Source organism: Phyllopteryx taeniolatus, chromosome 13, assembly GCF_024500385.1.
Source record: "Phyllopteryx taeniolatus isolate TA_2022b chromosome 13, UOR_Ptae_1.2, whole genome shotgun sequence".
NCBI classification, from domain to species: Eukaryota; Metazoa; Chordata; class Actinopteri; order Syngnathiformes; family Syngnathidae; genus Phyllopteryx; species Phyllopteryx taeniolatus.
The window spans coordinates 14,619,656-14,640,904 of record NC_084514.1 but is presented as its reverse complement, the minus strand read 5'-3'; the positions used below and the strand labels follow the sequence as shown (position 1 = coordinate 14,640,904).

The 21,249-nt window shown below is 41.9% G+C and overlaps 1 protein-coding gene across 13 annotated transcripts in view; it reads right to left on the bottom strand.

Moving 5' to 3' along the window:
- The window catches only part of tiam2a (TIAM Rac1 associated GEF 2a), an 84,523-nt gene extending 63,515 nt beyond the window's left edge, over positions 1 to 21,008 (bottom strand). For 6 of the 13 annotated variants that reach the window (XR_009791364.1, XR_009791365.1, XR_009791363.1 and 3 more), the window contains exon 1: positions 20,607 to 21,008. The gene's annotated coding sequence lies outside the window, so the exon portion shown is untranslated. Of the gene's footprint in view, positions 1 to 1,358; positions 1,566 to 4,138; positions 4,223 to 20,606 lie in introns of those variants that run through there. The other 7 variants (XM_061794274.1, XM_061794281.1, XM_061794278.1 and 4 more) reach the window with 4 other exon arrangements.
- Positions 21,009 to 21,249: the final 241 nt, after the last annotated feature.

Here is a 21,249-nt window from a genome sequence, read left to right as displayed (position 1 = left end):
GAACGAGCTGAACTGAGCTGAACGGGGAGCGTTACCAAAAGGCTAGGTAGAGTTGAGTAATGCAGAGCTGGATGGGACTGAAGAATGGAGGCATTCTGTATTTATGTATATTGTGTATGCGTTTCATTCGACTTTGGACGCCACAGTTGCTAGTTTACTTTGAACGGGAGTGACTTTGACCGCATCATCTATGATCGACTGGTAGAGGGACCGCCTATATAACCGCTTAATACAACAAAGAGCATGTATGTCTGATATCTTTTTGTTTTATGGTTTGTTTTTTGTATTGTTTTTGTGACAGTGGCCTCTTAAAAGGCTATTTTGGCCCTGTGTGTGTTACACATATATTGGGGACTGACAAACTGATACCATACCATACCAGAGACTGACTTAAGTACTCACACAGTAAACAACGACCAGCTGAGGCCTTGTGCCGTTTGAGTCAACGATGCTGCGAACGTGAAACACTGAGGTCATTTGTTATTACTAGTGCCTGTTTACACAGTCGCACTGGTTTCTTCCTGTCAAATCGCAGACTGCCAGAACAGCCTCTTACCGCTTTCTCTCATGTGAGTTCACACAGCAGTAACGTGCTTTAGAGCTTTTGGCAGTTTAAAATCAAACTTACGCAAAACAGCATCCATTCTTTTTGTACAACAAAACAACAATGTGAATAAGAAGGAAAGTGCCAATCAGTAGGCCTGCTCTTTTCCGTAATTTAAACCGCATCATGGTGACAACTGCCATTGTATGAATCACTCGAAAAATATTTTGCGGTGGATACAGTCGGACCACTCGAAAGTCCAAAGTGCTAAGTATCCTTTATTATAAATTTGACTCAGCGCAAGGCTCATGTCCAGTGCAAAAGTGAAATAGCATCTATCTAAAAAAATGTCTAAGTACTGATTGAGAGGGGAAAAGAAAGTTATTTAAAAAAATAAATCAATAAACTTTCAAATAAAAGCACAGCCGCTTAGCTACGACTGCATAAGTTTGTTTCTCTTATAACTGAAGGTGAGCAGGCCACAGAGAGCACGACAACGTGAGCATGCGCATCAACAAAATTGATAACATTAAAAAAAATTGTGAAAGGCCATTCATTATCTTTGCTTGCAAGACAACTCAGTGAAGGCTTCGCATCCGTACAAAAAAACACACTAGAGATATACAATTACACTAAAGTACAAGTGGTGTTCTTATCGTTTTATTTGGACTCAGTGCAGTAACTCGCACATGCAAACACCTGTACATATCAATAAGAGGATCCTAAAAGGCAACCTGTCAACCCCTGCCACCTCTTCATCCAGGAGAACCAAAAGGGAGAGGGAGATAAAACAAGAGCCCATAAGATGCCTTACCTCTGCTGCACCGGCCTTTAATCTAAAAGCTCTTTGTAGAGATTGCAAAGACGAAATCTCTCTGCTGTTCTGTCACCTCAAAGTGGATTCTCCCCATGAAGGCTTGTTGAGTCTTAAAGCAACAGACACACGCTGCATCTGACACACACACACACACACACACACAACCACATGCACACTGGAAGACACGTGGAAACCCCCTCCCTGCTTCAAGGCAGAGGCGAATCACAGTCCTCCTGGGTTAACCCTTGGTAACGGCGCACAGGCAAGGAAAGCAGGCGAACAGAAGCACTTTCTCAGAAAAAGAAGGAATAATTTTTTATAGCTTCCATCAATTAAGAGCCTCCACTCCTGCCAGTTGTTTTTCCTATAAATGGTACAGAAACCCTGCTTTTCCATTGGCTCGAATTGGAGAAGGATGCATGACTTGCTGCCGCCAAGACAGTTTTCCATAGCCGTCTGAGATGACTGGGCGAGACAAGCAGGCGTGGAGTGGCTGCAGCGCTGCCTTACAGGCACTGGGGAGGGCGTGATGACTGGAGCCCTTGTCTGATCCGAAATAGCACAATGACCCAAGTAGGAGGGCAAGGTGGCCATCTACTAGGGAGGCACAGTCTGTGTGAGGTTAGTCTACACTGACAGGAAACAGCTTAGCTACTTGTTTCTTGGGGCCAAAAGCACCAAATTGTCCAAGAAAAGGACTCTAAACATCGCCTGGTAGTGGAATTTGGGAGATGCTTTTGAAATGTGACTAAGCCGTACCCTGGTGAAGATGCGTTCAAGACTGCCAGTGGTTTAAAACGCCACACATGCTTCGATTTGTCTATGGCTCACATAACTGTGGTCACATAATTGAGTTGGGCCGATTTAGAGGGCCACAGCAGAGCTCAGCACAGGACCAGCGGTGGTTGATGTTTTTTTTTTAACCAAATGCCGAGTGCTAGAGCAGCTAACAGCACTCTTGCACGAGTCAGCTGGTTGAACATTACAGTTCATCTCATTATGGCTGTATTGCTTTTTGCATTGTAGTTGGTCTGTACCAACTACTTTAGTACTGAATGGTTCGCTAGTGGAGGGTGGGCCCATACACATTGCTGTTAAATAGGAGGACATTAATACTAAAAGGTGACAGAGGATTTGGAAGCACTTTCGTTTATTGTCACATTCCTCTTCTTAGATTTATTGGCAGGTTACACTATGTAGTGTTGGTATAATGTCACGCCAAGAAATGCAAGAAAGATTCGTGTTTACTGTTCCAAACCATGCCAAGATAAATAGTACTGTATATGTTGGTGGAAACATGGCATTATTTAGCAAAGTCTGACGATAACCCCTGAGCTCTAATGACACATTATCCTCCCTTTAAATTTCTTCTTTTTTTAAACACTTTTTCAAAGTCATCCTTGAACCACACTATATGAGCAGCTGTGCAATAGGCATCCATCAACCTGCTGCCTGACATGACAACATCAGGCCCAGCAGGACTCATCAGACCGAAACAATATTGTTCGCCATACAATAGACGTTGCGGATGAGTCTGGGCTGCTCTCAAAGCCCTTTGTCTGCTCAAAGGTTAGTGAGTGGGACACATGAAAAGAGAGAAAGAAAGCAAGGCGCGCCACTGTGATGCATATTCATAGAGAGCAGGTGCTCAAGCCATAAATTGAGACCCTTGATTAAGATCAATTACAAAATTCTGCAAAGACAAAACCAATCCCTCAGTAGCCAAAGACAAAAGTTATCAATTCTAAATGAAAAGCAATTGCTTTGTTACAGACTATAAATGTGAATCATGTCCTTTTTCTATTAACCAGACAGACATATTATATCATTTGTAAATCGAAATATAGGGAATTAGTTATAATTTTGATTGAGAAGTGAAACCTGGAATATAAAATTAATCTGCCTATAACTAAGAAAATACACTCCTGTAGCCTGATAATCTATACTACAAAATCACAAAGCTAATTGGTTCAATTAGACTTATCAAAACACAACAAGTCTGCCGTTTTTTTTTTTTGCTGGCTTAGTGTGTTAAACTGTGACATCATGTAAATGTCCATGTTAAATTATGTCACAGATTACTTTCAATAATCTATTTAATGAAAACAAAATCCCAGCGGGGATGATGCTCGTGGAACATGGGCTGACAAATGGAGGAGAGCTGGGGGACGAAATATAGGAATTCATTCAGCATGCTAATACTTCTCCCCCTGAAACAACATTGCTTGGGGCGGTTTATGATCTGCCAAGTGGGACTGCAGTCAGACTTAATTCGTAAAAGACACATGAGTATGAAGGCCATAAATTGATTCCGATTGGTCATGTTAGTAAAGAGAAGTACTCTGCTACACCCACAAACAAGGATAAAAATCTCTGGAGTCTCCAGATGCTTTAGTGAATTATAGTGTGTCAGTGAGAACTGAGGGGTGAGAATTGAAGGAATTCACAAACCAGGGTGGTTTAAATCAGGGTCAGAGGTCAAGTCTTTTAGTGGTTGGGTGAAACCCACTTAGCTTTTCTTTTTTTTCCTTTTTAACCAATTAAGCTCCAGCGGCCGAGTGGTTAGCACATCTGCCTCACAGTTCTGAGGACATGGGGTATCAAATCCCGGCTCCGCCTGTGTGGAGTTTGCATGTTCTCCCCGTGCCTGCGTGGGTTTTCTCCGGGCACTCCGGTTTCCTCCCACATCCCAAAAACATGCATGGTAGGTTGATTGAAGACTCTAAATTGCCCTTAGGTGTGAACGTGCGTGCGAATAGTTGTTTGTTTCAATGTACCCTGCGATTGGCTGGTGACCGGATCAGGGTGTAGCCCGCCCTCGCCCGAAAATTGCTGGGATAGGCTCCAGCACGTCCACGACCCTGGTGAGGATAAGCGGAACAGAAGATGACTGAATGAATTAAGCTCCATGGTACATCCTAAAAATAGTCTCAAAATACATCATGACAGCAAACTACATTATTAAATGTGTGATATTCAATGATCCATTCCAATACGCATCTCTTTCTGCATATATGTAGCGTATGTGAGTATTAGAGCCTGACACGGGAGTAGATTTTGATTCCCGCTCCCCCCCACACACAGATTTTGATCCCATTTTCCTCCCAATCCCGAGACAAAATGTAACAGAATCCCATGAAAACCATGGTTTCCACTCCAATCATGGTTTCCACACCTGGTGACTATGTTGTAATAGTTCCCACTCCACCCTACCCCTGGTGACTTTTGTTCCTGCTCTCACCACTCCTGTTGACGTTTGCTCCCGCTCCTGCCCAAACTCATGAATTATAGGGAAATTCACTCCCATTTCGCGGGAATCCCGAAAAAATGTCCGCCTCTAGTGTGTATATCAGGAGAGACTATAGGGTTTGCTCCAAGTTGACTGTTGTTTAAATGTAGAAAGGAGAAAAGTGCTGCAAACGGGACTGATGCTTTGCTTAGAGGAGACCAAATTGCCCTCAGGTGCAGTGAGCATCCATCCGGCTACTGCTTCAGGGGGTCACGTGTGCATTTAAAACTGGCATGACATGTTTGGATGGACAAAAGGAGGGATAGGTTAACACTCCTAAAGCGATGCAGTGTGATGTCTCAAACAGCCGGAAGGCGTGAAGGTTCAAATAGGCTAATTTAAGTTTATTGGACAGCATAAGTAATGTTTAAGGTTAAACACAGAGTATTCTTGAACCTACTCCAGAGCTACTGAACACACAATTTTCAGCCTGACAAGTTTTGGAGCATATTTTAAGTTAATTAAACACCTGTCCTAAGAAAATAATGCTATTGACAACAGCACCAGTGGGATACTTGTACTCATAAATTTAATCACGAAAACATCTGTGTAGTGTGTAGTTTTCTGTGTACATTCAGCATTTGAAAAACATGCCAATTGGCTGGGGGGGAAAACAAAAAACAAAAAAAACTAACCCAACCCGTTCAGGGTCACAGGTGCTGGAGTACACGTGACCAAAACTGGAAAACAGGTCAGCTGACTTCACGTGTATGCTACACGAATGAGCATGACTATGGTTTGATAACATGATGTTATGAACCCGAACTTGATAATAAAAAAAAATTCAAAAATATGGCTTGTGTATTCGGACAATACTTACAGTGCCCTCCAAAAGTATTAGAAAGGCAAGGTCAATTCCTTTGTTTTTGTTGTGTTGTATACTAAAGGGTTTCAGATCAAAAGATGAATATGAGACAAAAGTTCAGAATTCCAGCTTTTATTTCATGGTATTTACATCTAGATGTGTTGAACAACTCAGGACAGAGCACCTTTTGTTTGAAACCACCCACTTTACAAGTGAGCAAAAGTATTGGAACATGTGACTGATGGGTATTTCTAGTTGCTCAGGTGTTGCCTTTTAGATTGATTGCTTAAACATTAGATAATGCTTGGTTTTGGCTTTCACCTGTGAAAACTGCATTTGCTGTTAAGCAAGACCAGAGAGCTGTCTAGGGGAGAAAAGCAAACCATTTGGAAGCTGAGCGAAGAGGGAAAATCGATCAGAGCTATTGCAAAAAATTGGGCGTAGCCAATACAACAATTTGGAATGTCCTGAAAAAGAAATAAACTACTGGTGTACTGAGAAACAGACATCGAACAGGTGGGCCAAGGGTACCAACAGCAGTTGCTGACAGAACCATCGTGAGAGCTGTGAAGAAACACCCAAAGACAACAGTCAGTGACATCACTGCCAACCTCCACGGGGCAGGGGTGAAGGCATCACAATCCACTACTCGAAGAAGACTTTGAGAGAAGAAATATACAGGCCATACCACAAGATGCAAACCAATCATCAGCAAAAAGAATGAGAAAGCCAGATTGGATTTTGCAAAGTACAGAGGTGAGCCACAAAGGTTTTGGAACAAAAGTTTTATGGACTGATGAGACCAAGATGAACTTCTACCCAAGTGATGGAAAGCCCAAAGTATGGAGAAAGAAAGGATCGGCTTATGATCCAAAACACACAAGCTCACCTGTGAAGCATGGTGGAGTTAATGCCATAGCTTGGGGTTGCATGGCTGCTTCTGGAACGGGCTCACTCGTCTTTATTGATGATGTAACTCATGATGGTAACAGCAGGATGTATTCTGAAGTCTACAAAACCATTTTGTCTGGCAATTTACAGAAAAATGCATCCAAACTAATCAGGAGACACTTCATCATGCAACAAGACAATGACTCAAAACACACTGCCAACACAACAAAGGACTTCAACAGGGGGAAAACGTGGAAGGTCTTAGACTAGCCAAGTCAATCACCGGACCTTAACCCAATAGAGCATGCATTTTACCTACAGAAGAAGAGACTGAAGGGCGAAACCCCCAGAAACAAACAAGAACTGAAAGAGACTGCAGTCAAGGCCTGTAAAAGCATTTAAAATGAAGAATGCAACAGTCTGGTGAAGTCAATGGGTTGCAGGCTTGATGCAGTTATTGCAAGTAAGGGTTATGCCACTAAATATGAAACGTTATTGACTTTATGAAATAATGTCCGTTCCAATACGTTTTGTACTTTAAAAGTGGGTGGCTTCAAACATATGGTGCTCTGTCCTGAGTTGTTTAACACATCTAGATGTAAATACCATGAAATAAAAGATGGGATTCTGAACTTTTGTCTCATTCATCTTTTGATATGAAACTCGAATGTCTTCAGTATACAACAAAAACAAAGGAACTGATCTTGGCCTTCCAATACTTTTGGAGGGAACTGTATATACAGTGCATGTATATCATTTATTTATATAAATATGATACATGTAAACAAACAAACCCTAAACATTGAATATTTTAAAAATATACACACGCATGCATACATACACACATATATATACACACATACATATATATATACATACATATATATATACACACACATACATATATATATACACACATACATATATATATATATATACACACACATACATATATATATACACACATACATATATATATATATATATACACACATACATATATATATATATATATATATATATACACACATACATATATATATATATATATACATATATACATATATATATACATATACACATATATACATATACACACACACACACACACACACACACACACAGACACATATACCTACACACACACATATATATATATATATATACACACACACACACATACCTACACACACACATATATACGTGTGTGTGTATATATATAGCCCGTCCCAGCTCAAATTATTCTCTAGCATTTTAGACAAAAGTTAAAACATCAATGACCTCTAGGGGGCATTCAAGGATTGGCCATTGACATACGTTTAGGTCAAATCAACATTACAACTGACAAAAAATGGGTGGTAACTTGCTGTGATTAAATTACTTTATTGCAATTAAATTACTTTAATAAATACTATTAATGACATGCTTACTCCAACTTTCTCACTGTCCCAGCTATATGGACGGGTGTTGTCCAGAGTTTGAGTCCGGTTGAGTCTTTTCTCCACCCAGCACCCCCCCAGCACCTGCTGCGTTGCTATAATTTCCCACAATTCTCTAGTCAGAGATGAGCAGCACATCTGAGCTCAGTTGTTTCACACTACTGTCACATTGTTCACGCTAGAGTGGAACCAAAGCAAGAGCATGGGGCTACTTTGAAAAAGACAGGGAGAAAATCCTAGGAATGAAGGTGGTAGATAATGTAATTGACAGAGTGAATGACAGGCCATGAATATGAAACATGGAAGCACAAGGTCAGATAAGAAACGGTGAGGTAGAAAGGAAAAAATGCAAACACAGCTTCTGTAGCACAGATATCTACATATCTCCTCACTGATAAAGCGATAGAAAAAAGTATGTTTCAGATGGAGTGAAGTGAAAATAATATTAGCTGTTAACCTTCAGAGAGGATAATTTGCATCCTCCACCAATACAGTAACAAAATTTCACATTTCATCTTCCTGATGTTGTGACTATTCGGATCACGTGGGTTCCTCTACTGGAATTGACTGTGTCAGTGCTTTGTGAGTATCATCTATCACACTGTAGTGTGAGCTAGAGTGAGTAATAAGATTCACTTACTCATTAGCAAAGCCACTGTAGTATGCTACGGTGAGACTCGCGCCCAGCTCTTAAAGGATGATCCATCAAAGATCATTGACCAGTTCTGCACAATGAGATTCACCTGCTGGGGGTCCAACACTATCGCCACAGGTTTCAGAGCAACAATGGAGTCGTGGGGATTAGGTTGCAGGAAAGGCACGTGCATAAATGGTAATCAATATTCACAAACATGAATGAAAAAGTCATAAGACATACACTCAAAATGCATTGAGGCATTGATAACCTATTTTGGGTCTCAGTTCACTATGCACCACAAACTTAGTGCAGTCCATTGATGGGTCGACATATCAAATTCAAAAGGACAATGGAAAAACTGAAAGGTGAAATTCACTGCTTAGTGGAAATATGGCAAAGCATGGGCTTTAATGAAAAGCATATAATAATAATAATAAAAGACAAAAGACAAGGGAGTGTGCAAGAATTCTGGACACTATCATTCATTTAAAGTGTCCCAGAGAGGAAGTAATGAGCTAAACGGTATGTCTTTCCAGCCCAAATGACACGTGGCTGTTGCATACCGCACTATCTGGGCTAGTAGGCCAAACCCTGTGTGGCTTTGTCCCAAAACAAACACCTGCTTTGCTACCAGATATTGCACTTGCAAGGACCATACATCTGCATCCAGATGCTTAGAATGTATGAAAGTATAGTGTGTTGGGGGGAGTCTCATCCATCATGTGTTCCAGACAGGAATGAATCTCCCTCTGCATTCTTGAGGAATTGTGACGCCAGCAGGAGTTTGCCCTTGTGCTCACACACCAAGGTCCCTAGAAGCAATTTTGCTTGCAGCCCAGCTAAAACCTTATCCCGAAATGCAGGCAGGAACTGGTGAATCACTGGAACATGACAAAGAAATTGAAGACCGGAGGGCAGGTTATTGATGTGGTCAAGGCAAGACATACATTCATGGCGCTCCTTTTATGAACTATTTGGACCAATGTGCAGATCAAAGCCAGGCCAAACGTAACAGGAATTAATCTCTGAGGATCTGACGAGGGCCACAGGCAAATGACCTGGAAAAACAAAGCCATGAAAATCAAGAGCTAAGTAACATCAGCAAAGGCAACTGACACGTCGAAGTGATTGTTGCTAGCTCACCACTATCATCAGTCACTTGTGCCACAGTCTTACACAGTGAGAGAGTGAAAGGTAAGATGACGCTGTGAAGCTATTATGGGAAGTTAAATAGTCTGGGCCTGCCTGCTTGCGTTGCTCATCATTGTCAAGGTCACAATAGCAAAAGGCTGCAGCTCACTGGCCTTGAAGGGCCATTACCACACTGGCAGGTCTAAATGTGTGTACAGTATCTGTCAAGTGACTGCATTGACATTATCGAAGCCTTTTGAGACCAATACTAATGTCAAAAGCCTTTTCATCAAATCATAAACACTTCACAGAATGGATACTTTATTATAGATAGACAATCAGTGCTTGAGAAAAAGCATTTTGTACAGAGGTGACAGTTCAATGGTTGATCGACCAATCAACTACAGTGGTCTGATTACTTGCACCCCGTCTGTTACTGCAGACTTACTTGGAGTCGTCCTCAACTTTCTGAAAATTGTTGCAGAAAGTAGCATGGACTAGTTCACATTTTCTTCTATTTAACACAGTTCAATATGTGCACCAAAATTTATAAGTTTAGGACATTTCTGTAGAGTAGCAATCCAATTCCAAACCTTATCGAAGACATAGACAACATGTTTTTTACATTAAAATTATAATTTTAAATGACTCATCTTTTGCGAGGCTTCCACTCACTTGTGGGACAACTCTACATGGAGCAGGAGCAATATGTCAGAGCTGAATGCAGCCAGATAGGCAACTGGCAGTAGATGGCGTGATAAGCAGCAGGCTCCCAGCATAATGACGTGGACCTATACCAGAGTCTTATAGATACAGGACCACAGTCTGGACTGTTTCATAAACATCCATCAGGTGAGAAAACATCTTGACCTGGTAACATATTTAATGCAACCTCCAATAAGGAAGCACCCCACTTAAAAACTGCAGCTCCCAGCCATGATCTGAAAATCCTCACAAAGTAGCATCCTCTCACATCAACAGCTACCTACTGGAAGAGAGGAACTGACAATCTAAGCACAGTGTTGCTGAAAGCAGTAGATGCTTTTATGAAATCATCACTCCTGTGATCAAACAATGTGGCTTTATTGTGACTTCAATCTGAACTCAACATATACGGTATGACTTATCAAGCCTGTCAATAGGTTTACAACTCAGATAAGGCAGAAATGTGAGCATCCTGGAGCAGCGGCGATTGGCGAGACAGCTGGTTACGAGACACACACAAACTCGCACTGTAATTTCATTCCACTTGGGGCCACGCTGAACTTATGAGTCAACATGTTGCAATAGGTCTGAATCAAAGGTCTCTCCAAATAAAACCCAATTTGAGTCATCTCTGTTTTGCCTGCTTTGATTTACAGTAATTTATGTTCAATGGGATTACACAGGAGGTTGCTTGATAAAATATGGAGAACTTTAATTGCCGAGACTTGGGTAATAGGTTCTAATAATGCTGCTTGGTCTGCACTAGCCTGGCGATGCATGTGCACCAGTGTATTGGTAGTGTGAACATGTGGTGTTTGTCCAAGAGTCGATTAATCCTTCTTTCCGACAAGAGGAAACTGAATCGAATCTCAGCATTTTACAGCTCAGTCTGAAAACAGTCAAAGCAGCCAGAGTAAAGATTGGGTTTGACTGCAGGAATTATCACAAGAAATTTGCTGGGACACGCTATCACCTCTAATCCGTAGCAGGTGCTCCACAAAGCTGTGTTGTGTTTAACTAGCAGCGTTAAAATAAATGGAACAACAAAGGGTGCAGTTTTCTCACCAAAACCAGTTTTTCGACTCACGTGAGAGACGTGACATGAAAAGATAACTCTTTGCAAAACAATCTCATTTACTCACTTCAACTGGGGTTTGTCAGAGGATTGTGGACAATACATACAGTACTGATAACACAACAACAAGCTTTTTCGTGTGTGACATGACTTAGATCAGCACCGGAGACTGGGGCATATGTGCGGCACTTTTACGGATGTGGTTAAATGAAGGTCTATGCCAAACTCATTATAATCCCATCCATACAGAGAGGGACCAGAATGTCAATAAGAGTCCTGGTCATTATGCAGTCATCATTCACACCAGACAGACAGAAACAAGAATGCAGTCTAAATTTACAGCTTTTGTGACACCTCCCAAAAATGTACCAGCCCTTAATTTTTAATCAGTGAAATAAATTTCAGAAATGATTGAATTAGCAGTCGGGGGCCAGATGTGGCAGCCTGGTGATGTCCCACAGGACCCCGTTGGTGGGATTTGACAGGCAGATGCACTACCGGCAGGGGTCATGAGAGGTCAAGCTGTTCCATTATGAGAGGACAAGGGTGGTATTTATTCACTGCCGTCCCCCCCTAAAAAGGGGTGGGCTTAGAAGGGAATAGAGATGGATACTTAACCCTTAAAGCGAACGGCTGATTACAAACCATCCCCTGTCCTTCTAATCTGCTGGTGGACATGCTGCACACCCAGAGAGGTTCAAGGAGGAAAAGACAAGCTAGAATGTTGCTGGAGAAAGTCAGACATTTCGCACATTATCTGACTCCACAATGATCCAAAGTGCTCGAAAAAAAATGGTCCCATGAGGCGAGAAGGGCCAACAGATACACACAGCACTTGAACAACAATGATGATCATGGCAAAAAATAGCAATTGAAACAGTGTGAGGCTGCGTCAAATTGGTTGTGATACACCACTGCATTACAGACAACTTCTGGTATTTTTCATGCTGTGTATGTATATTTTGGCCCTGGGCCCCAGTGGCAGGCCAAAGCATAAAGCATGGTTTGCCAAAAGCCACAGAGTAAAGCATGACGGTAAAAAAGATCACTGGTTTAAGTTTTTTTTTTTTTTTTTTTTTTAAAGAAGGATTTTAAAAAAAAGCAGGCAGCAAACATTTTAAGACAAAACATTTCTCCTTGTTGGCACTGACTAATGCCACTTGGGTGCACATGAGGGAGAATGGAAACTAAAAGATTATTCATCAGACTTTCATTTTTAAACTAGAACTCTCTTCAGTAAGCGAGCATATGAATCAGAGAAAGGGAAAATCCAGCGAGAGTCATGATACGAAAGTCCATTAATATAACATGACTGCATAAATACAGCTTTCACTGGGGCCCTTGAACCCTAACAACCGTCTCGACTGACAGGAAAACCCAGATCCCGGCATGTCTCTACATTGTTGTTATTAGTCCAAGACTAGGCACACCAGCGTGGATGTGTGCGCCATAAAACATTGCTATTAGTGCACAAGAAGGCAACCACAAGTTTCCAAGTGGAGGTGAGGCACAGACCACAGGGCTTGCCACTGGAGCCCCGCAGTAACACAAAATTATTCCTGAGGAGCTCTAAGACATGACAATAAACTCAAAAGAAAACATCAGTTACCGTAATTTATTGTGTATAATACGCATTTCCCCCCCCCCCAAAATTTTGACAAATTGGCACCAGGACACCCTAGGTCGCAGTTCGATAATCAACTTTGTGGTCGTGTCATCGGACTTGCGGCTGCATGTCTTGGACACTCGGGTGGCGTGAGGGGCGGAGCCGTCAACTGATCAACACCTGGTGGTGAGTTGGCTCCGATGGTGGGGAAAGATGCCGGTCCGACGTGGCAGGCCCAAACATATTGTGAGGGTATGCTGGGAACGTCTGGAAGAATCCCCTGTCAGAAGGAGTTTCAACTCTCACCTCAGACAGAACTTGGCTCATATTTCCGGAGAGGCGGGGGACATCGAGTCCGAATGGACCATGTTCCGCGCCTCCATTGCTGAGGAGGCCGACCAGAGCTGTGGCCGTAAAGGTGGTCGGTGCCTGTCGTGGCGTCAAGCGGGGTTTGACGGGGAGTTAATATTTTAAGAACTTTACATGAACGCCACTAGTGACTGTAATTCTGCAAACTTGAATGTCTGATGTCGAATCTGTTGTCAACTGAACCAGATGAAATGTTTCACGCCACACCACACAAATGCCACATTGAAAATAGTAGCGTTCTCAACAATCACATAACATTTGAAAGATTCGTTACAGGTATTAAAGAGGATGGGCATAGGACAATGAAAAGCGGGAAAATGGTCTCGTTATCTTAAATCCAATAATTTATATTTTATTCCACTAGTTTTAAACCACGAAATAATCCCAAAATGGAAAATTAACATTGGTCCTGAAGGACGTGGGAAATGACGGAGGGTGGAGGGTAAAAAAAAAAAAAAAAAACTTTTGGCTCACTTCGGCCATAAAAAGGCCAGAGCTATGCTCTCTGAGTCAGCTCGTCTCACCCGACCAACTTGCCGACGACTGGCCCAGGCAGGACGCCCATCTCACCACGAATTGACGAGGACACATCGGACCATCCCCGACTTCCCAGCATCCTGCATGCGCTCGGAGCTACCCTTTTTGGGGGTCTGAGCTCACCCCGGTGGGACGGAAGCGGGCACGACGTGCCCGTTCCGAACGTCTTGCAAGCCGAGACGCCTGGGAACTTTTTGGGCTCTTTTTTTTTTTTTTTAACTTTTTCTTCTTCCTTTCCGCCAAATTATATGTTCCAGGTGCGGACTGGGCCGGCCGAACACTCGGAAGCTAGACCTGCCTGCCTCAAAGTCCAACATTGCGCTCATTCTACCAATCTCACATCACAAGTCAGTTTCCTTTGCCAATGTTGGTCTGTACTTTCTTTGTTTTGTGTTTTTCTGTGTTCTTTACCTTAATTTCGATAAGATTCACTACCTGCATTGTTGTACGTGTTTGGGTTCGAAGAAAGAAACCTCTGGCCTTCTACAACTCTTATCAAAAATTCATAAATTGTAGCAACCTTAAGATTACGACACTGATAAGGTCTCACGTCGCTTTTCCTAAATTTTATCCACATAAAAAGTGACGTGGTGCCCCTTTTAATAGCTACAAATAGCTTGATTTATAACGCTATAATTTCAAATTACGCTGAACCGGAAGTAACGCAGGCGTCGCTTTCAGCCCATTCTTCTCTACAAAATTTATTACATTTTTATTTAACCCATTTACGCTACACTGGTGTGGGGTCATTTCCTTCTCCGAGAGATGGAAGGCTGCACAAGTGAGCCACAGCAGTCGTTATTTATCCACACACAGTTATTTCCCCAAATATACACACACACGCACACACGCGCACACACACACACACACACACACACACACACACACACACACACACAGAGTTGTTAGACTGATTTTGCACATCCCTTGTAGTTGTGAGTCATGTGTTCCACTCTTACCACACAGTCAGTCTCAGCTGTAGACACTTAGAAACATCTGGAAAAGCCACCAAATATTTTCCATCCTTTAGCTCATGTCGTCTATACTAAACAGGCAGATAGACAAATCGGGGATCTTATTGAATTATTGCAAATTATCTCTGTAAAAAAGACCAACGGAGCTGTGACCGGAAAGAAGCAACAGGACCAGATCAGCCTGGAAACAAAGCAGTCCACTCCCTGGGCTACAGGACCTTTAATAACATTAGCACAGAGCTGCTGACAAATTAGAAGTCAGCTTCTCCAATGACCGTTGAATGTCAAATGCCATAAATAGCCTAGGTGTCGCCTGCAAAGACAGCATACCTGCATGTGTGTTTGATACTTTCAATCGCTTGAAGAAATGGCTGTTGTCCATCCACTTAATCACAACCTGAGCTATGACCTAGAGGTCTGAATCCAATTGAATAAGTTTTTATGCAGCATAATGTTTTTCTCAGGGAATTTGTACAAGAATTGCTGCATAAACATTGCAAATGGAAATTTCATGAATTCCATCTTCTAGCGCTTTTTATCCATGCAGGTGCAGTGTGTAAGTGAGGCACTGAGGGAGATGGGTCCCCCCACTTGGCCAGACGAAGCCCACCTATGGTTCTAAGAGCTCGTATGCAATAGCAGAGGAGAGATTATGTCTTGGCACTGCCTGCAAAACAGTGGAGCTGGATGTTTGTGTTAGATAAGAAGCCTCGTGTACCGTTTGGGCACTATGTAAGGCTGGAGCGGGGAGCCTACGGCCCATGGGCCATACACAGCCTGAAAGAATTTCATCAGGGCCGCCATGCAATTCAAAAAACAAATAAAACCTCAGAGGAACTGTTATAAAAAGCCTAAAAAAAACATTCAACCCTCAATGCTAAATATATTAAAATAAAGCTTTCATAATTGCATCATATTTTTTCATACATTTAGTATAGCTGTCAAGATGACTTTAGGGAAAAGGTTCCCACCCCCTGATATAAGGCAAGGTGCCCATGTGATGCACACTGCAGCCGTTTTCTCCCTGGTGACTGGAAAAACAGATGAAAGATGAGCGTTATCGTAACATTCTTTGCAATGAGCTAACATCCTCTTCCGTCTGACAGCTGAGGCCTGACAGCCAAACAAGGCCTGATGATTGCATCGCTCCAGGAAACACGATCTTTGATTACATTTACCTCTTTTTTTTTTTTTTTTTTTTTTTAAAAGGAAAGAGACTTAATTGAGCATGTTCAGAGTCAATACAGGATAGCCAGGGACCTAACGCAACCAGAATGTGTTGACATTGGCCGGATGCCAAACGACTAAACCAACATGACAAAGCTTGGGGAGTGAGAAATCAAGAAAAGAGATTATCTGGCTAGGAGATCAAGCCACCTACTGCTCAAGTGGAGAGTGGCCTGGACTGCGAGAGGAGTGCTAATGAGGCTCCTCAATATTGTACTGAAAGAACCGCTGCCAAAGGGCCTCCAAAAAAACTTTGGATCCGTCAAAAATAAGAACATGATATCCTCTGCTGTTGAACAGGTAGAATTACCACAGATAGCAATTAATGTTCTTAGTGACCACTAACAATTACAACAACCATTAACAAAGGTTAAGGAAATATCACACAATGTATTCATACATAAACAGACTTTATTTCCACAAAAACATATGGTAGTATTTTTCCTTTCAACATTTTCTATTTCTTTGAAAATAATTCATGAATTATTAATTTCAACTGAGCCATGTGCATGAGGAGGTCATCAAGGAAATTGTACAATTTGGTGGTAATCAAGAAAAAGACTATTCGGCCTGGCCGGAGGTCTGCATGTTACTGAGCAACGCTGTAAATTGTTTGTTGTTAGCCTTTTAGCTCCACCAAAGCCAAACTCAACAACAATAGGAAAATAAATACTTCATCTGGATACACACCTAAATTGAATGATTTAATCCTTGCCCCAAGGTCCACCCCTCCACAAATTTGTATTTTTTTATGTAATTATGCACACAAACAGATAATATGAAGATAGTAACTGCTTGCTCTTGGTGGAAATAATTCAACCGTGTTGGATGTAAGGTATTGGCTGACTTTCAACTAGCGGGGGGTGGGTCACTTCCCACTTAATGCTCCCTTCACAATCACCCTACGACCATTCCAGGGTGTAGTCCGCCATCCACATTATGTCAGCTGAGACAAGCTACACAACAGTCTCTGCTGTGACCCTGAAAATAGATAGATGGAAAACAGATGGCCAAAACACCATCATTCATGCCAAGAGGTTATGCAAATACATTTGAGGTGAACGTGTTACACAGATAAAGTGCACACTTCCTATTTTTTATCTTCAAGATGGAAAGTTAATCTATCCAATCTCCACCCAGTGATGAGCAGGTGGGACGTAGTGGTGTAAATGTGAATTTGCACCATCCATCACATAGGAACAATACAAGACACACAGCGCCAAGTGGAACCCTCGCAGTGAGCACTTTAGCCGTCGCACCATCTGTGTTTGCCTTTCCAATAAGGATAGTTAGTGACACCTGATGGCGACTGAACCAAGGAGGCATGGATCAATCATGATTTCTATTGTCACTGTGATCGACATTTGAGCTAGCTTTAAGCCACCAAATGGATGCTTAGAAGGGGCATTTCCATATAAACAAGATTTCTGGTTTACCATAAAGAATGAATAAACATGTTTTAAAGGAAAAGCTATCAGAAACACAAATAATTCACTTAAGCAATGTTCTCCATCAACGTCAAGCAAGATATCAACTTCCCATATGCGAGTCATTAAAACAGCATTTGTTCCCATTTCCATATAGTTGTTCATTTCCATTAATCATAGCCATAATTGTTCCTTCAGGTACTTGGTTTTCTTGCAACTGACATGAGCACCTTTTAAAAAAAGAACAGTAAAGGCTTGTTGTGTAGCAGTACACTTACTGGACACAATATTAGGTACAAATGCACAATCAAACAGATGCAATAAAGAGTAGTATAAAATGCCTTCACCAAGAGAGTAGTGCAAATTTTAATTGACACTGAGAGATTTGATAATTTAATGTTTATTCTATATTTCCCCACATACAGCAACTCCAATTGTCCACCTGGAACCTTTTAATCTTGCACCAAGTGACAAATGGATGAAGCAGCCACCCTCGTTCAGTCTTCATTTTCTTTGCACAGCTTACAGACTCTCCTTTTTTTGCAGGTGACCCTGAAGGGTGCTTTAATCTGCCCCAAAGGCTTAAGGCTGTTAAGAGAGCACGACTGGGCGGTGCACCTTGTTCTGCTGGATCAGACCTCGCTGTTCCGCTGAGCTTGGACAGAAGGTTGCTGTTTGTTCAGCAGCGGATACACAAAGCGCATCTTGACTGAGTAAATCCTCTCAAAGTGGACGCATGCGTGAGTGTGGGCCCAAAAACACAGCTGCAACAAAAAAAATTTAAATAAAGTTTGAATTATGCTTCAAGTAAAATGTGAATATTACTTTACTGCCACTAAAAGCCATGACAGTATTATCAGGGTTGTGTTGGTTGTGTACAAACTAAGGTCAAAGCCAGTCATGTGTCTTTTAGGTGACCTTCACTTACTAAATGACAAGTCTTGGGCCAAGATGCTGTCAGCACCAGCCTCTAGTTAAGCTTCTTTTTATAGCAACCTCTCCAGATGCTGGTGCATGAACACAAGACAAATAGAATCCAAACCACAGTAGCAGAAAATAGAAACACACGAGTCACAATCACACCAGCCTCACTCAACCGTCTACACTGCAAATTTGCAAAAAGAACCTGGGAGCCATAAAAGCACAATGCATTAGAACCATTTAGTCCTACTGAATTAATGTTAATTCAGTCTGGAAAATGTGTGCACCACCTCCACCTTAGAGGACGCCACCATGTGACAGCGAGCACAGATGTTAGCCATGCCTGATAAGTCACATGCACACCTAGCCATATATGGAGAAAAATGCAGAGGGGAGAAGACATGAAACATTGCCGACTTCAGAATTAACGGCAGCTCAAACTTCCTAATAGGCTGCAGAAGCGTTGGAACAATCCCAAAAAAAATCTTGCTGGCCACACAGACCATCAAAAGAGAAGAAAAGTTATTTTCCATCATCCATTAGCCTGCACCACTATGCATAATTCACAGTAAATGAACTGACATAAAAAACGAAGAAACGTTTATGTGGTAATGATGTCATTGTTTCAAATTTCCATGACCACCAACGAAGGAAGATGGCTTATAGTACATCCCTCTTTTTTTGTCACGAGTCAACATATTTGTCAGCAGACCTCCTCCTCCTGCTGTCACAAAAACAGAACCAGAAGCATCACATGCTTTCCACTAGGAAGAAATTACAGGTCACACTCAATCGCTGTCACAAGGAAAAATGAAATAATACAAACATCGTGTTCTGTGTGGTGGATAACATTTCCTCACCTCAAAAATGTGAACCGCATAGACAAAAATAAGAACACGGTGCCACAACTTCTGACCCACCAAGTATAGTTTCCACAGTTAAAACGGGGAGCGCACACACACACAAGAAATACAACAATTATGGAAGTCGATTACCATTTCTCTGTCATCCATTAAACAAGGAGAACCAATGAGGCTTGTCCCTCCTCTCAGACATTGTTTAGTATCTTACTCTGGTTCGGCTCAGTCTAATTCCAGTGCAAATGATGTAAACGGTATTTCCACCACTTCAATGCCTCATAAAGTGATTGCTAATGATGCTAATTAGGACATAAATATCCCAAAAGAGTGACTCAGCACACACTACTGGCGTCCGAGCAGAACCTTTGAAGAGATTACTCCCCAACCATTAGCCAGTGCTTTTATTTTTGCATCCTGCTTGCCATGAATGGTTCAAAAAGGTATGACTGTCACAGTTGTGGGTTGCCATGGTGAGAAGGGGCAAAATGCCATAAGGCAGCTCTTCCTGGCTCTGTTTGCTGTGGTCAGGCAGCTCACTCGGGAGGGAGCAGTGCCCTTTTGTTGGCTCAGTATGGGGCTTGAGGGCCCTTTGCAAGCAGCACACTGCCTAACAACAATGGAGACCGACTAAATCACATTCGAATACAACTTGTGGCCATGTAATATGACTGGGCCAATGCTCCCATAAATCAGAAAGAGAAGGACACCACTGTGGGCTACATGTTAGTTATCTTTACAGCTAAACATTTCAATGGAATAACATCCATCCATCGGCTTTCTATAGGGATTTTCCTTATCAGCTTAAATAGGGTCCTGGACAAATCATAAGACACTCGCAGGACAACCATTTACAATCACATACACCCATGGGCAACTTAGTCTTTAACACCTAACAATCTGATAATGTTTTTGGTTTTTTTTGGGGGGGGGGGGTGGGGGGGCACCATATTGCAGTACACACTACAATGACTTAATTTTATAAACCCTTTTCAACTACTACGTTTCCCCCCCCCCCAAAAAAAAAAATGCTACGTATAGTCCAAAGATCCGAGTGTGGACAAAGTGAAAGCACAGGCACAGAGTTATGAGACTATAAATAAGTTTATAGTAGCCGTGTGGAACGATTCAAACTGAATCTGCGCTGGGACACTTGTTGGTCAAACGTCGTTGATTATCATGTTTTACTACAGCAATGCAGTAGTTCTAATTTAAACAAATAAAATCAATAAATAACACTTTCTATTGGATAACATTTTGAATACTCCTCCATATTATTATTTTGTCGACGTGAAACGCTACGTTTATTAGATGGCACCGGACAATGGTGATGTGAAAATAAGTTGCACACTCACCGGTTAGTGTTTGCTCCGCTCGAACATTCTGTAAACCTCCTCGCAGTGTCGAAACACAACTTTGTTGGATTTAGAAAGAACAAATAAAAGAAAACAACAGCCCGTTAGCTCGGTATGTTACTTCCACGGTTGTTGTTGCTTCCAGACGGGACTGAGAGAGTGGAGACTAGTTAGGCGACTCCTCCCAGACTTTGTGGGGTTGAACTCCTCCTCCTTGCCGTGGACAGCATGAAGGGGGAAGAAGGAAGCCAGAGGGCCCAGCTACTCGCTGGGTTTCTACCTTTTCACATTCATCGAGACACGCGTGAACGTATTCACGAATTACGTGTGTTCACGTTCATATTCATGACACTTCCTGATGTGCACCACTTATTTTCCACAGCAGTCGTGAAAACAGTCAATAGAATCTTTCTAAGGTGTTAGTAATTGCGTTAATTACGGCTCCATTCCATTTCAGTTTGAGAGGGGCAGCTTCCTGCTTGTGTCACATTAAAAATTTGAACAATATATATATATATATTTTTTTTTAGTATATAAATCGTAATAGTATGTGAATAGTAAGTAAATAAATAGTAAGTTGTAATAGTAGGTGAAGTAGTCGGTTCAAGTTTTCGTATTTGTTTTTTTAGCCATATACATTGAG